Source organism: Lissotriton helveticus, chromosome 12 (assembly GCF_964261635.1).
Source record: "Lissotriton helveticus chromosome 12, aLisHel1.1, whole genome shotgun sequence".
In the NCBI taxonomy this organism is placed as follows: Eukaryota; Metazoa; Chordata; class Amphibia; order Caudata; family Salamandridae; genus Lissotriton; species Lissotriton helveticus.
In genome coordinates, this window is record NC_136073.1 from 742,216,203 (window position 1) to 742,233,346 (window position 17,144).

The window sequence follows — 17,144 nt, forward strand, 5'->3', positions numbered from 1 at the left end:
CACGTCTGAGCATACCCATCCCACTCGGGGTGACAAAGGCAAAAACAACAATTGATGGACAGAATGCAGAGCAATGTCATACATTCACCCCAGTACAGAGATCTGGGCCTAAATCCATCGTTTTTTTGCATTCCACACCACCCCAGGTCAGACATGGCCATATGCAAATCAGCCTTGACCCTGTGCCTCATGGGAACAGTCCAGCCCGAACTGCCAAGGCATGTCTTTCCTGGACCGGAATCAAGCATCCAAGGACCAGTTTCTGGCTATCAGCCTTCATCAGCCTGGATAGCTTGACTCCAGTGGTGTGGAGAGCATGGGACTCACGTCTGAGCATACCCATCCCACTCGGGGTGACAAATGCAAAAACAACAATTGATGGACAGAATGCAGAGCAATTTCATACATTCACCCCAGTACAGAGATCTGGGCCTAAATCCATCGTTTTTTTGCACTCCACACCACCCCAGGTCAGACATGACAATATGCAAATCAGCCTTGACCCTGAGCCTCATGGGAACAGTCCAGCCCGAACTGCCAAGCCATGTCTTTCCTGCACCGGAATCAAGCATCCAAGGACCGGTTTCTGGCTATCAGCCTTCATCAGCCTGGATAGCTTGACTCCAGTGGTGTGGAGAGCATGGGACTCACGTCTGAGCATACCCATCCCACTCGGGGTGACAAATGCAAAAACAACAATTGATGGACAGAATGCAGAGCAATGTCATACATTCACCCCAGTACAGAGATCTGGGCCTAAATCCATCGTTTTTTTGCACTCCACACCACCCCAGGTCAGACATGGCCATATGCAAATCAGCCTTGACCCTGTGCCTCATGGGAACAGTCCAGCCCGAACTGCCAAGCCATGTATTTCCTGGACCGGAATCAAGCATCCAAGGACCGGTTTCTGGCTATCAGCCTTCATCAGCCTGGAAAGCTTGAATCCAGTGGTGTGGAGAGCATGGGACTCACGTCTGAGCATACCCATCCCACTCGGGGTGACAAATGCAAAAACAACAATTGATGGACAGAATGCAGAGCAATGTCATACATTCACCCCAGTACAGAGATCTTGGCCTAAATCCATCGTTTTTTTGCACTCCACACCACCCCATGTCAGACATGGCCATATGCAAATCAGCCTTGACCCTGTGCCTCATGGGAACAGTCCAGCCCGAACTGCCAAGCCATGTCTTTCCTGGACCGGAATCAAGCATCAAAGGACCGGTTTCTGGCTATCAGCCTTCATCAGCTTGGATAGCTTGACTCCAGTGGTGTGGAGAGCATGGGACTCACGTCTGAGCATACCCATCCCACTCGGGGTGACAAATGCAAAAACAACAATTGATGGACAGAATGAAGAGCAATGTCATACATTCACCCCACTACAGAGATCTGGGCCTAAATCCATCGTTTTTTTGCACTCCACACCACCCCAGGTCAGACATGGCCATATGCAAATCAGCCTTGACCCTGTGCCTCATGGGAACAGTCCAGCCCGAACTGCCAAGGCATGTCTTTCCTGGACCGGAATCAAGCATCCAAGGACCAGTTTCTGGCTATCAGCCTTCATCAGCCTGGATAGCTTGACTCCAGTGGTGTGGAGAGCATGGGACTCACGTCTGAGCATACCCATCCCACTCGGGGTGACAAATGCAAAAACAACAATTGATGGACAGAATGCAGAGCAATGTCATACATTCACCCCAGTACAGAGATCTGGGCCTAAATCCATCGTTTTTTTGCACTCCACACCACCCCAGGTCAGACATGACAATATGCAAATCAGCCTTGACCCTGTGCCTCATGGGAACAGTCCAGCCGAACTGCCAAGCCATGTCTTTCCTGGACCGGAATCAAGCATCCAAGGACCGGTTTCTGGCTATCAGCCTTCATCAGCCTGGATAGCTTGACTCCAGTGGTGTGGAGAGCATGAGACTCACGTCTGAGCATACCCATCCCACTCGGGGTGACAAATGCAAAAACAACAATTGATGGACAGAATGCAGAGCAATGTCATACATTCACCCCAGTACAGAGATCTGGGCCTAAATCCATCGTTTTTTTGCACTCCACACCACCCCAGGTCAGACATGGCCATAAGCAAATCAGCCTTGACCCTGTGCCTCATGGGAAGAGTCCAGCCCGAACTGCCAAGCCATGTCTTTCCTGGACCGGAATCAAGCATCCAAGGACTGGTTTCTGGCTATCAGCCTTCATCAGCCTGGATAGCTTGACTCCAGTGGTGTGGAGAGCATGGGACTCACGTCTGAGCATACCCATCCCACTCGGGGTGACAAATGCAAAAACAACAATTGATGGACAGAATGCAGAGCAATGTCATACATTCACCCCAGTACAGAGATCTGGGCCTAAATCCATCGTTTTTTTGCACTCCACACCACCCCAGGTCAGACATGACAATATGCAAATCAGCCTTGACCCTGAGCCTCATGGGAACAGTCCAGCCCGAACTGCCAAGCCATGTCTTTCCTGCACCGGAATCAAGCATCCAAGGACCGGTTTCTGGCTATCAGCCTTCATCAGCCTGGATAGCTTGACTCCAGTGGTGTGGAGAGCATGGGACTCACATCTGAGCATACCCATCCCACTCGGGGTGACAAATGCAAAAACAACAATTGATGGACAGAATGCAGAGCAATGTCATACATTCACCCCAGTACAGAGATCTGGGCCTAAATCCATCGTTTTTTTGCACTCCACACCACCCCATGTCAGACATGGCCATATGCAAATCAGCCTTGACCCTGTGCCTCATGGGAACAGTCCAGCCCGAACTGCCAAGCCATGTCTTTCCTGGACCGGAATCAAGCATCAAAGGACCGGTTTCTGGCTATCAGCCTTCATCAGCTTGGATAGCTTGACTCCAGTGGTGTGGAGAGCATGGGACTCACGTCTGAGCATACCCATCCCACTCGGGGTGACAAATGCAAAAACAACAATTGATGGACAGAATGAAGAGCAATGTCATACATTCACCCCACTACAGAGATCTGGGCCTAAATCCATCGTTTTTTTGCACTCCACACCACCCCAGGTCAGACATGGCCATATGCAAATCAGCCTTGACCCTGTGCCTCATGGGAACAGTCCAGCCCGAACTGCCAAGGCATGTCTTTCCTGGACCGGAATCAAGCATCCAAGGACCAGTTTCTGGCTATCAGCCTTCATCAGCCTGGATAGCTTGACTCCAGTGGTGTGGAGAGCATGGGACTCACGTCTGAGCATACCCATCCCACTCGGGGTGACAAATGCAAAAACAACAATTGATGGACAGAATGCAGAGCAATGTCATACATTCACCCCAGTACAGAGATCTGGGCCTAAATCCATCGTTTTTTTGCACTCCACACCACCCCAGGTCAGACATGACAATATGCAAATCAGCCTTGACCCTGTGCCTCATGGGAACAGTCCAGCCGAACTGCCAAGCCATGTCTTTCCTGGACCGGAATCAAGCATCCAAGGACCGGTTTCTGGCTATCAGCCTTCATCAGCCTGGATAGCTTGACTCCAGTGGTGTGGAGAGCATGAGACTCACGTCTGAGCATACCCATCCCACTCGGGGTGACAAATGCAAAAACAACAATTGATGGACAGAATGCAGAGCAATGTCATACATTCACCCCAGTACAGAGATCTGGGCCTAAATCCATCGTTTTTTTGCACTCCACACCACCCCAGGTCAGACATGGCCATAAGCAAATCAGCCTTGACCCTGTGCCTCATGGGAAGAGTCCAGCCCGAACTGCCAAGCCATGTCTTTCCTGGACCGGAATCAAGCATCCAAGGACCGGTTTCTGGCTATCAGCCTTCATCAGCCTGGATAGCTTGACTCCAGTGGTGTGGAGAGCATGGGACTCACGTCTGAGCATACCCATCCCACTCGGGGTGACAAATGCAAAAACAACAATTGATGGACAGAATGCAGAGCAATGTCATACATTCACCCCAGTACAGAGATCTGGGCCTAAATCCATCGTTTTTTTGCACTCCACACCACCCCAGGTCAGACATGACAATATGCAAATCAGCCTTGACCCTGAGCCTCATGGGAACAGTCCAGCCCGAACTGCCAAGCCATGTCTTTCCTGCACCGGAATCAAGCATCCAAGGACCGGTTTCTGGCTATCAGCCTTCATCAGCCTGGATAGCTTGACTCCAGTGGTGTGGAGAGCATGGGACTCACGTCTGAGCATACCCATCCCACTCGGGGTGACAAATGCAAAAACAACAATTGATGGACAGAATGCAGAGCAATGTCATACATTCACCCCAGTACAGAGATCTGGGCCTAAATCCATCGTTTTTTTGCACTCCACACCACCCCAGGTCAGACATGGCCATATGCAAATCAGCCTTGACCCTGTGCCTCATGGGAAGAGTCCAGCCCGAACTGCCAAGCCATGTCTTTCCTGGACCGGAATCAAGCATCCAAGGACCGGTTTCTGGCTATCAGCCTTTGTCAGCCTGGATAGCTTGACTCCAGTGGTGTGGAGAGCATGGGACTCACGTCTGAGCATACCCATCCCACTCGGGGTGACAAATGCAAAAACAACAATTGATGGCCAGAATGCAGAGCAATGTCATACATTCACCCCAGTACAGAGATCTGGGCCTAAATCTATCGTTTTTTTGCACTCCACACCACCCCAGGTCAGACATGGCCATATGCAAATCAGCCTTGACCCTGTGCCTCATGGGAACAGTCCAGCCCGAACTGCCAAGCCATGTCTTTCCTGGACCGGAATCAAGCATCCAAGGACCGGTTTCTGGCTATCAGCCTTCATCAGCCTGGAAATCTTGAATCCAATGGTGTGGAGAGCATGGGACTCACGTCTGAGCATACCCATCCCACTCGGGGTGACAAATGCAAAAACAACAATTGATGGACAGAATGCAGAGCAATGTCATACATTCACCCTAGTACAGAGATCTGGGCCTAAATCCATCGTTTTTTTGCACTCCACACCACCCCAGGTCAGACATGGCCATATGCAAATCAGCCTTGACCCTGTGCCTCATGGGAACAGTCCAGCCCGAACTGCCAAGCCATGTCTTTCCTGGACCGGAATCAAGCATCCAAGGACCGGTTTCTGGCTATCAGCCTTCATCAGCCTGGATAGCATGACTCTAGTGGTGTGGAGAGCATGGGACTCACGTCTGAGCATACCCATCCCACTCGAGGTGACAAATGCAAAAACAACAATTGATGGACAGAATGCAGAGCAATGTCATACATTCACCCCAGTACAGAGATCTGGGCCTAAATCCATCGTTTTTTTGCACTCCACACCACCCCAGCTCAGACATGGCCATATGCAAATCAGCCTTGACCCTGTGCCTCATGGGAAGAGTCCAGCCCGAACTGCCAAGCCATGTCTTTCCTGGACCGGAATCAAGCATCCAAGGACCGGTTTCTGGCTATGAGCCTTCATCAGCCTGGATAGCTTGACTCTAGTGGTGTGGCGAGCATGGGACTCACGTCTGAGCATACCCATCCCACTCGGGGTGACAAATGCAAAAACAACAATTGATGGACAGAATGCAGAGCAATGTCATACATTCACCCCAGTACAGAGATCTGGGCCTAAATCCATCGTTTTTTTGCACTCCACACCACCCCAGGTCAGACATGGCCATATGCAAATCAGCCTTGACCCTGTGCCTCATGGGAACAGTCCAGCCCGAACTGCCAAGCCATGTATTTCCTGGACCGGAATCAAGCATCCAAGGACCGGTTTCTGGCTATCAGCCTTCATCAGCCTGGAAAGCTTGAATCCAGTGGTGTGGAGAGCATGGGACTCACGTCTGAGCATACCCATCCCACTCGGGGTGACAAATGCAAAAACAACAATTGATGGACAGAATGCAGAGCAATGTCATACATTCACCCCAGTACAGAGATCTTGGCCTAAATCCATCGTTTTTTTGTACTCCACACCACCCCATGTCAGACATGGCCATATGCAAATCAGCCTTGACCCTGTGCCTCATGGGAACAGTCCAGCCCGAACTGCCAAGCCATGTCTTTCCTGGACCGGAATCAAGCATCCAAGGACCGGTTTCTGGCTATCAGCCTTCATCAGCTTGGATAGCTTGACTCCAGTGGTGTGGAGAGCATGGGACTCACGTCTGAGCATACCCATCCCACTCGGGGTGACAAATGCAAAAACAACAATTGATGGACAGAATGCAGAGCAATGTCATACATTCACCCCAGTACAGAGATCTGGGCCTAAATCCATCGTTTTTTTGCACTCCACACCACCCCAGGTCAGACATGACAATATGCAAATCAGCCTTGACCCTGTGCCTCATGGGAACAGTCCAGCCGAACTGCCAAGCCATGTCTTTCCTGGACCGGAATCAAGCATCCAAGGACCGGTTTCTGGCTATCAGCCTTCATCAGCCTGGATAGCTTGACTCCAGTGGTGTGGAGAGCATGGGACTCACGTCTGAGCATACCCATCCCACTCGGGGTGACAAATGCAAAAACAACAATTGATGGACAGAATGCAGAGCAATGTCATACATTCACCCCAGTACAGAGATCTGGGCCTAAATCCATCGTTTTTTTGCACTCCACACCACCCCAGGTCAGACATGGCCATATGCAAATCAGCCTTGACCCTGTGCCTCATGGGAAGAGTCCAGCCCGAACTGCCAAGCCATGTCTTTCCTGGACCGGAATCAAGCATCCAAGGACCGGTTTCTGGCTATCAGCCTTTGTCAGCCTGGATAGCTTGACTCCAGTGGTGTGGAGAGCATGGGACTCACGTCTGAGCATACCCATCCCACTCGGGGTGACAAATGCAAAAACAACAATTGATGGACAGAATGCAGAGCAATGTCATACATTCACCCCAGTACAGAGATCTGGGCCTAAATCTATCGTTTTTTTGCACTCCACACCACCCCAGGTCAGACATGGCCATATGCAAATCAGCCTTGACCCTGTGCCTCATGGGAACAGTCCAGCCCGAACTGCCAAGCCATGTCTTTCCTGGACCGGAATCAAGCATCCAAGGACCGGTTTCTGGCTATCAGCCTTCATCAGCCTGGAAATCTTTAATCCAATGGTGTGGAGAGCATGGGACTCACGTCTGAGCATACCCATCCCACTCGGGGTGACAAATGCAAAAACAACAATTGATGGAGAGAATGCAGAGCAATGTCATACATTCACCCCAGTACAGAGATCTGGGCCTAAATCCATCGTTTTTTTGCACTCCACACCACCCCAGGTCAGACATGGCCATATGCAAATCAGCCTTGACCCTGTGCCTCATGGGAACAGTCCAGCCCGAACTGCCAAGCCATGTCTTTCCTGGACCGGAATCAAGCATCCAAGGACCGGTTTCTGGCTATCAGCCTTCATCAGCCTGGATAGCTTGACTCTAGTGGTGTGGAGAGCATGGGACTCACGTCTGAGCATACCCATCCCACTCGAGGTGACAAATGCAAAAACAACAATTGATGGACAGAATGCAGAGCAATGTCATACATTCACCCCAGTACAGAGATCTTGGCCTAAATCCATCGTTTTTTTGCACTCCACACCACCCCAGCTCAGACATGGCCATATGCAAATCAGCCTTGACCCTTTGCCTCATGGGAAGAGTCCAGCCCGAACTGCCAAGCCATGTCTTTCCTGGACCGGAATCAAGCATCCAAGGACCGGTTTCTGGCTATGAGCCTTCATCAGCCTGGATAGCTTGACTCCAGTGGTGTGGCGAGCATGGGACTCACGTCTGAGCATACCCATCCCACTCGGGGTGACAAATGCAAAAACAACAATTGATGGACAGAATGCAGAGCAATGTCATACATTCACCCCAGTACAGAGATCTGGGCCTAAATCCATCGTTTTTTTGCACTCCACACCACCCCAGGTCAGACATGGCCATATGCAAATCAGCCTTGACCCTGTGCCTCATGGGAACAGTCCAGCCCGAACTGCCAAGCCATGTATTATCTGGACCGGAATCAAGCATCCAAGGACCGGTTTCTGGCTATCAGCCTTCATCAGCCTGGAAAGCTTGAATCCAGTGGTGTGGAGAGCATGGGACTCACGTCTGAGCATACCCATCCCACTCGGGGTGACAAATGCAAAAACAACAATTGATGGACAGAATGCAGAGCAATGTCATACATTCACCCCAGTACAGAGATCTTGGCCTAAATCCATCGTTTTTTTGTACTCCACACCACCCCATGTCAGACATGGCCATATGCAAATCAGCCTTGACCCTGTGCCTCATGGGAACAGTCCAGCCCGAACTGCCAAGCCATGTCTTTCCTGGACCGGAATCAAGCATCCAAGGACCGGTTTCTGGCTATCAGCCTTCATCAGCTTGGATAGCTTGACTCCAGTGGTGTGGAGAGCATGGGACTCACGTCTGAGCATACCCATCCCACTCGGGGTGACAAAGGCAAAAACAACAATTGATGGACAGAATGCAGAGCAATATCATACATTCACCCCAGTACAGAGATCTGGGCCTAAATCCATCGTTTTTTTGCACTCCACACCACCCCAGGTCAGACATGGCCATATGCAAATCAGCCTTGACCCTGTGCCTCATGGGAACAGTCCAGCCCGAACTGCCAAGGCATGTCTTTCCTGGACCGGAATCAAGCATCCAAGGACCAGTTTCTGGCTATCAGCCTTCATCAGCCTGGATAGCTTGACTCCAGTGGTGTGGAGAGCATGGGACTCACGTCTGAGCATACCCATCCCACTCGGGGTGACAAATGCAAAAACAACAATTGATGGACAGAATGCAGAGCAATGTCATACATTCACCCCAGTACAGAGATCTGGGCCTAAATCCATCGTTTTTTTGCACTCCACACCACCCCAGGTCAGACATGACAATATGCAAATCAGCCTTGACCCTGAGCCTCATGGGAACAGTCCAGCCCGAACTGCCAAGCCATGTCTTTCCTGCACCGGAATCAAGCATCCAAGGACCGGTTTCTGGCTATCAGCCTTCATCAGCCTGGATAGCTTGACTCCAGTGGTGTGGAGAGCATGGGACTCACGTCTGAGCATACCCATCCCACTCGGGGTGACAAATGCAAAAACAACAATTGATGGACAGAATGCAGAGCAATGTCATACATTCACCCCAGTACAGAGATCTGGGCTTAATCCATCGTTTTTTTGCACTCCACACCACCCCAGGTCAGACATGGCCATATGCAAATCAGCCTTGACCCTGTGCCTCATGGGAACAGTCCAGCCCGAACTGCCAAGCCATGTATTTCCTGGACCGGAATCAAGCATCCAAGGACCGGTTTCTGGCTATCAGCCTTCATCAGCCTGGAAAGCTTGAATCCAGTGGTGTGGAGAGCATGGGACTCACGTCTGAGCATACCCATCCCACTCGGGGTGACAAATGCAAAAACAACAATTGATGGACAGAATGCAGAGCAATGTCATACATTCACCCCAGTACAGAGATCTTGGCCTAAATCCATCGTTTTTTTGCACTCCACACCACCCCATGTCAGACATGGCCATATGCAAATCAGCCTTGACCCTGTGCCTCATGGGAACAGTCCAGCCCGAACTGCCAAGCCATGTCTTTCCTGGACCGGAATCAAGCATCAAAGGACCGGTTTCTGGCTATCAGCCTTCATCAGCTTGGATAGCTTGACTCCAGTGGTGTGGAGAGCATGGGACTCACGTCTGAGCATACCCATCCCACTCGGGGTGACAAATGCAAAAACAACAATTTATGGACAGAATGAAGAGCAATGTCATACATTCACCCCACTACAGAGATCTGGGCCTAAATCCATCGTTTTTTTGCACTCCACACCACCCCAGGTCAGACATGGCCATATGCAAATCAGCCTTGACCCTGTGCCTCATGGGAACAGTCCAGCCCGAACTGCCAAGGCATGTCTTTCCTGGACCGGAATCAAGCATCCAAGGACCAGTTTCTGGCTATCAGCCTTCATTAGCCTGGATAGCTTGACTCCAGTGGTGTGGAGAGCATGGGACTCACGTCTGAGCATACCCATCCCACTCGGGGTGACAAATGCAAAAACAACAATTGATGGACAGAATGCAGAGCAATGTCATACATTCACCCCAGTACAGAGATCTGGGCCTAAATCCATCGTTTTTTTGCACTCCACACCACCCCAGGTCAGACATGACAATATGCAAATCAGCCTTGACCCTGTGCATCATGGGAACAGTCCAGCCGAACTGCCAAGCCATGTCTTTCCTGGACCGGAATCAAGCATCCAAGGACCGGTTTCTGGCTATCAGCCTTCATCAGCCTGGATAGCTTGACTCCAGTGGTGTGGAGAGCATGGGACTCACGTCTGAGCATACCCATCCCACTCGGGGTGACAAATGCAAAAACAACAATTGATGGACAGAATGCAGAGCAATGTCATACATTCACCCCAGTACAGAGATCTGGGCCTAAATCCATCGTTTTTTTGCACTCCACACCACCCCAGGTCAGACATGGCCATATGCAAATCAGCCTTGACCCTGTGCCTCATGGGAAGAGTCCAGCCCGAACTGCCAAGCCATGTCTTTCCTGGACCGGAATCAAGCATCCAAGGACCGGTTTCTGGCTATCAGCCTTCATCAGCCTGGATAGCTTGACTCCAGTGGTGTGGAGAGCATGGGACTCACGTCTGAGCATACCCATCCCACTCGGGGTGACAAATGCAAAAACAACAATTGATGGACAGAATGCAGAGCAATGTCATACATTCACCCCAGTACAGAGATCTGGGCCTAAATCCATCGTTTTTTTGCACTCCACACCACCCCAGGTCAGACATGGCCATATGCAAATCAGCCTTGACCCTGTGCCTCATGGGAGCAGTCCAGCCCGAACTGCCAAGCCATGTCTTTCCTGGACCGGAATCAAGCATCCAAGGACCGGTTTCTGGCTATCAGCCTTCATCAGCCTGGAAATCTTGAATCCAGTGGTGTGGAGAGCATGGGACTCACGTCTGAGCATACCCATCCCACTCGGGGTGACAAATGCAAAAACAACAATTGATGGACAGAATGCAGAGCAATGTCATACATTCACCCCAGTACAGAGATCTGGGCCTAAATCCATCGTTTTTTTGCACTCCACACCACCCCAGGTCAGACATGGCCATATGCAAATCAGCCTTGACCCTGTGCCTCATGGGAACAGTCCAGCCCGAACTGCCAAGCCATGTCTTTCCTGGACCGGAATCAAGCATCCAAGGACCGGTTTCTGGCTATCAGCCTTCATCAGCCTGGATAGCTTGACTCTAGTGGTGTGGAGAGCATGGGACTCACGTCTGAGCATACCCATCCCACTCGAGGTGACAAATGCAAAAACAACAATTGATGGACAGAATGCAGAGCAATGTCATACATTCACCCCAGTACAGAGATCTGGGCCTAAATCCATCGTTTTTTTGCACTCCACACCACCCCAGCTCAGACATGGCCATATGCAAATCAGCCTTGACCCTGTGCCTCATGGGAAGAGTCCAGCCCGAACTGCCAAGCCATGTCTTTCCTGGACCGGAATCAAGCATCCAAGGACCGGTTTCTGGCTATGAGCCTTCATCAGCCTGGATAGCTTGACTCCAGTGGTGTGGCGAGCATGGGACTCACGTCTGAGCATACCCATCCCAATCGGGGTGACAAATGCAAAAACAACAATTGATGGACAGAATGCAGAGCAATGTCATACATTCACCCCAGTACAGAGATCTGGGCCTAAATCCATCATTTTTTTGCACTCCACACCACCCCAGGTCAGACATGGCCATATGAAAATCAGCCTTGACCCTGTGCCTCATGGGAACAGTCCAGCCCGAACTGCAAGCCATGTCTTTCCTGGACCGGAATCAAGCATCCAAGGACCGGTTTCTGGCTATCAGCCTTCATCAGCCTGGATAGCTTGACTCCAGTGGTGTGGAGAGCATGGGATTTACGTCTGAGCATACCCATCCCACTCGGGGTGACAAATGCAAAAACAACAATTGATGGACAGAATGCAGAGCAATGTCATACATTCACCCCAGTACAGAGATCTGGGCCTAAATCCATCGTTTTTTTGCACTCCACACCACCCCAGGTCAGACATGGCCATATGCAAATCAGCCTTGACCCTGTGCCTCATGGGAACAGTCCAGCCCGAACTGCCAAGCCATGTCTTTCCTGGACCGGAATCAAGCATCCAAGGACCGGTTTCTGGCTATCAGCCTTCATCAGCCTGGATAGCTTGACTCCAGTGGTGTGGAGAGCATGGGACTCACGTCTGAGCATACCCATCCCACTCGGGGTGACAAATGCAAAAACAACAATTGATGGACAGAATGCAGAGCAATGTCATACATTCACCCCAGTACAGAGATCTGGGCCTAAATCCATCGTTTTTTTGCACTCCACACCACCCCAGGTCAGACATGGCCATATTCAAATCAGCCTTGACCCTGTGCCTCATGGGAACAGTCCAGCCCGAACTGTCAAGCCATGTCTTTCCTGGACCGGAATCAAGCATCCAAGGACCGGTTTCTGGCTATCAGCCTTCATCAGCCTGGATAGCTTGACTCCAGTGGTGTGGAGAGCATGGGACTCACGTCTGAGCATACCCATCCCACTCGGGGTGACAAATGCAAAAACAACAATTGATGGACAGAATGCAGAGCAATGTCATACATTCACCCCAGTACAGAGATCTGGGCCTAAATCCATCTTTTTTTGCACTCCACACCACCCCAGGTCAGACATGGCCATATGCAAATCAGCCTTGACCCTGTGCCTCATGGGAACAGTCCAGCCCAAACTGCCAAGCCATGTCTTTCCTGGACCGGAATCAAGCATCCAAGCGCCGGTTTCTGGCTATCAGCCTTCATCAGCCTGGATAGCTTGACTCCAGTGGTGTGGAGAGCATGGGATTCACGTCTGAGCATACCCATCCTACTCGGGGTGACAAATGCAAAAACAACAATTGATGGACAGAATGCAGAGCAATGTCATACATTCACCCCAGTACAGAGATCTGGGCCTAAATCCATCGTTTTTTTGCACTCCACACCACCCCAGGTCAGACATGGCCATATGCAAATCAGCCTTGACCCTGTGCCTCATGGGAACAGTCCAGCCTGAACTGCCAAGCCATGTCTTTCCTGGACCGGAATCAAGCATCCAAGGACCGGTTTCTGGCTATCAGCCTGGATAGCTTGACTCCAGTGGTGTGGAGAGCATGGGACTCACGTCTGAGCATACCCATCCCACTCGGGGTGACAAATGCAAAAACAAAAATTGATGGACAGAATGCAGAGCAATGTCATACATTCACCCCAGTACAGAGATCTGGGCCTAAATCTGTCGTTTTTTTGCACTCCACACTACCCCAGGTCAGACGTGGCCATATGCAAATCAGCCTTGACCCTGTGCCTCATGGGAACAGTCCAGCCCGAACTGCCAAGCCATGTCATTCCTGGACCGGAATCAAGCATCCAAGGACCGGTTTCTGGCTATCAGCCTTCATCAGCCTGGATAGCTTGACTCCAGTGGTGTGGAGAGCATGGGACTCACGTCTGAGCATACCCATCCCACTCGGGGTGACAAATGCAAAAACAACAATTGATGGACAGAATGCAGAGCAATGTCATACATTCACCCCAGTACAGAGATCTGGGCCTAAATCCATCGTTTTTTTGCACTCCACACCACCCCAGGTCAGACATGGCCATATGCAAATCAGCCTTGACCCTGTGCCTCATGGGAACAGTCCAGCCCGAACTGCCAAGCCATGTCTTTCCTGGACCGGAATCAAGCATCCAAGCACCGGTTTCTGGCTATCAGCCTTCATCAGCCTGGATAGCTTGACTCCAGTGGTGTGGAGAGCATGGGACTCACGTCTGAGCATACCCATCCCACTCGGGGTGACAAATGCAAAAACAACAATTGATGGACAGAATGCAGAGCAATGTCATACATTCACCCCAGTACAGAGATCTGGGCCTAAATCCATCGTTTTTTGCACTCCACACCACCCCAGGTCAGACATGGCCATATGCAAATCAGCCTTGACCCTGTGCCTCATGGGAACAGTCCAGCCCGAACTGCCAAGCCATGTCTTTCCTGGACCGGAATCAAGCATCCAAGGACCGGTTTCTGGCTATCAGCCTTCATCAGCCTGGATAGCTTGACTCCAGTGGTGTGGAGAGCATGGGACTCACGTCTGAGCATACCCATCCCACTCGGGGTGACAAATGCAAAAACAACATTTGATGGACAGAATGCAGAGCAATGTCATACATTCACCCCAGTACAGAGATCTGGGCCTAAATCCATCGTTTTTTTGCACTCCACACCACCCCAGGTCAGACGTGGCCATATGCAAATCAGCCTTGACCCTGTGCCTCATGGGAACAGTCCAGCCCGAACTGCCAAGCCATGTCATTCCTGGACCGGAATCAAGCATCCAAGGACCGGTTTCTGGCTATCAGCCTTCATCAGCCTGGATAGCTTGACTCCAGTGGTGTGGAGAGCATGGGACTCACGTCTGTGCATACCCATCCCACTCGGGGTGACAAATGCAAAAACAGCAATTGATGGACAGAATGCAGAGCAATGTCATACATTCACCCCAGTACAGAGATCTGGGCCTAAATCCATCTTTTTTTGCACTCCACACCACCCCAGGTCAGACATGGCCATATGCAAATCAGCCTTGACCCTGTGCCTCATGGGAACAGTACAGCCCGAACTGCCAAGCCATGTCTTTCCTGGACCGGAATCAAGCATCCAAGCGCCGGTTTCTGGCTATCAGCCTTCATCAGCCTGGATAGCTTGACTCCAGTGGTGTGGAGAGCATGGGACTCACGTCTGAGCATACCCATCCCACTCGGGGTGACAAATGCAAAAACAACAATTGATGGACAGAATGCAGAGCAATGTCATACATTCACCCCAGTACAGAGATCTGGGCCTAAATCCATCGTTTTTTTGCACTCCACACCACCCCAGGTCAGACATGGCCATATGCAAATCAGCCTTGACCCTGTGCCTCATGGGAACAGTCCAGCCCAAACTGCCAAGCCATGTCTTTCCTCGACCGGAATCAAGCATCCAAGGACCGGTTTCTGGCTATCAGCCTGGATAGCTTGACTCCAGTGGTGTGGAGAGCATGGGACTCACGTCTGAGCATACCCATCCCACTCGGGGTGACAAATGCAAAAACAAAAATTGATGGACAGAATGCAGAGCAATGTCATACATTCACCCCAGTACAGAGATCTGGGCCTAAATCTGTCGTTTTTTGCACTCCACACCACCCCAGGTCAGACATGGCCATATGCAAATCAGCCTTGACCCTGTGCCTCATGGGAACAGTCCAGCCCGAACTGCCAAGCCATGTCTTTCCTGGACCGGAATCAAGCATCCATGGACCGGTTTTTGGCTATCAGCCTTCATCAGCCTGGATAGCTTGACTCCAGTGGTGTGGAGAGCATGGGACTCACGTCTGAGCATACCCATACCAATCGGGGTGACAAATGCAAAAACAACAATTGATGGACAGAATGCAGAGCAATGTCATACATTCACCCCAGTACAGAGATCTGGGCCTAAATCCATCATTTTTTTGCACTCCACACCACCCCAGGTCAGACATGGCCATATGCAAATCAGCCTTGACCCTGTGCCTCATGGGAACAGTCCAGCCCGAACTGCCAAGCCATGTCTTTCCTGGACCGGAATCAAGCATCCAAGGACCGGTTTCTGGCTATCAGCCTTCATCAGCCTGGATAGCTTGACTCCAGTGGTGTGGAGAGCATGGGACTCACGTCTGAGCATACCCATCCCACTCGGGGTGACAAATGCAAAAACAACAATTGATGGACAGAATGCAGAGCAATGTCCTACATTCACCCCAGTACAGAGATCTGGGCCTAAATCCATCGTTTTTTTGCACTCCACACCACCCCAGGTCAGACATGGCCATATGCAAATCAGCCTTGACCCTGTGCCTCATGGGAACAGTCCAGCCTGAAATGCCAAGCCATGTCTTTCCTGGACCGGAATCAAGCATCCAAGGACCGGTTTCTGGCTATCAGCCTTCATCAGCCTGGATAGCTTGACTCCAGTGGTGTGGAGAGCATGGGACTCACGTCTGAGCATACCCATCCCACTCGGGGTGACAAATGCAAAAACAACATTTGATGGACAGAATGCAAAACAATGTCATACATTCACCCCAGTACAGAGATCTGGGCCTAAATCCATCGTTTTTTTGCACTCCACAGCACCCCAGGTCAGACATGGCCATATGCAAATCAGCCTTTACGCTGTGCCTCATGGGAACAGTCCAGCCCGAACTGCCAAGCCATGTCTTTCCTGGACCGGAATCAAGCATCCAAGGACCGGTTTCTGGCTATCAGCCTTCATCAGCCTGGATAGCTTGACTCCAGTGGTGTGGAGAGCATGGGACTCCCGTCTGAGCATACCCATCCCACTCGGGGTGACAAATGCAAAAACAACAATTGATGGACAGAATGCAGAGCAATGTCATACATTCACCCCAGTACAGAGATCTGGGCCTAAATCCATCGTTTTTTTGCACTCCACACCACCCCAGGTCAGACATGGCCATATGCAAATCAGCCTTGACCCTGTGCCTCATGGGAACAGTCCAGCCCGAACTGCCAAGCCATGTCTCTCCTGGACCGGAATCAAGCATCCAAGGACCGGTTTCTTACTATCAGCCTTTTTTGCAATTTTCACCCCGAGTGGGCTGGGTATGCTCAGACGTGAGTCCCAGGCTCTCCACACCACTGGAGTCAAGCTATCCAGGCTGAATGAAGGCTGATAGCCAGAAACCGGTCCTTGGATGCTTGATTCCGGTCTGGAAAAGACATGGCTTGGTAGTTCGGACTGGACTGTTCCCATGAGACACAGGGTCAGAGCTGATTTGCATATAGCCAGTGTCTAACCCAGGGTGGTGTGGAGTGCAAAAAAACGATGGTTTTAGGCCCAGATCCTTGTACTGGGGTGAATGTATGACATTGTTCTACATTCTGTCCATCAACTGTGTTTTTTGCAATTTTCACCCCGAGTGGGCTGGGTATGCTCAGACGTGAGT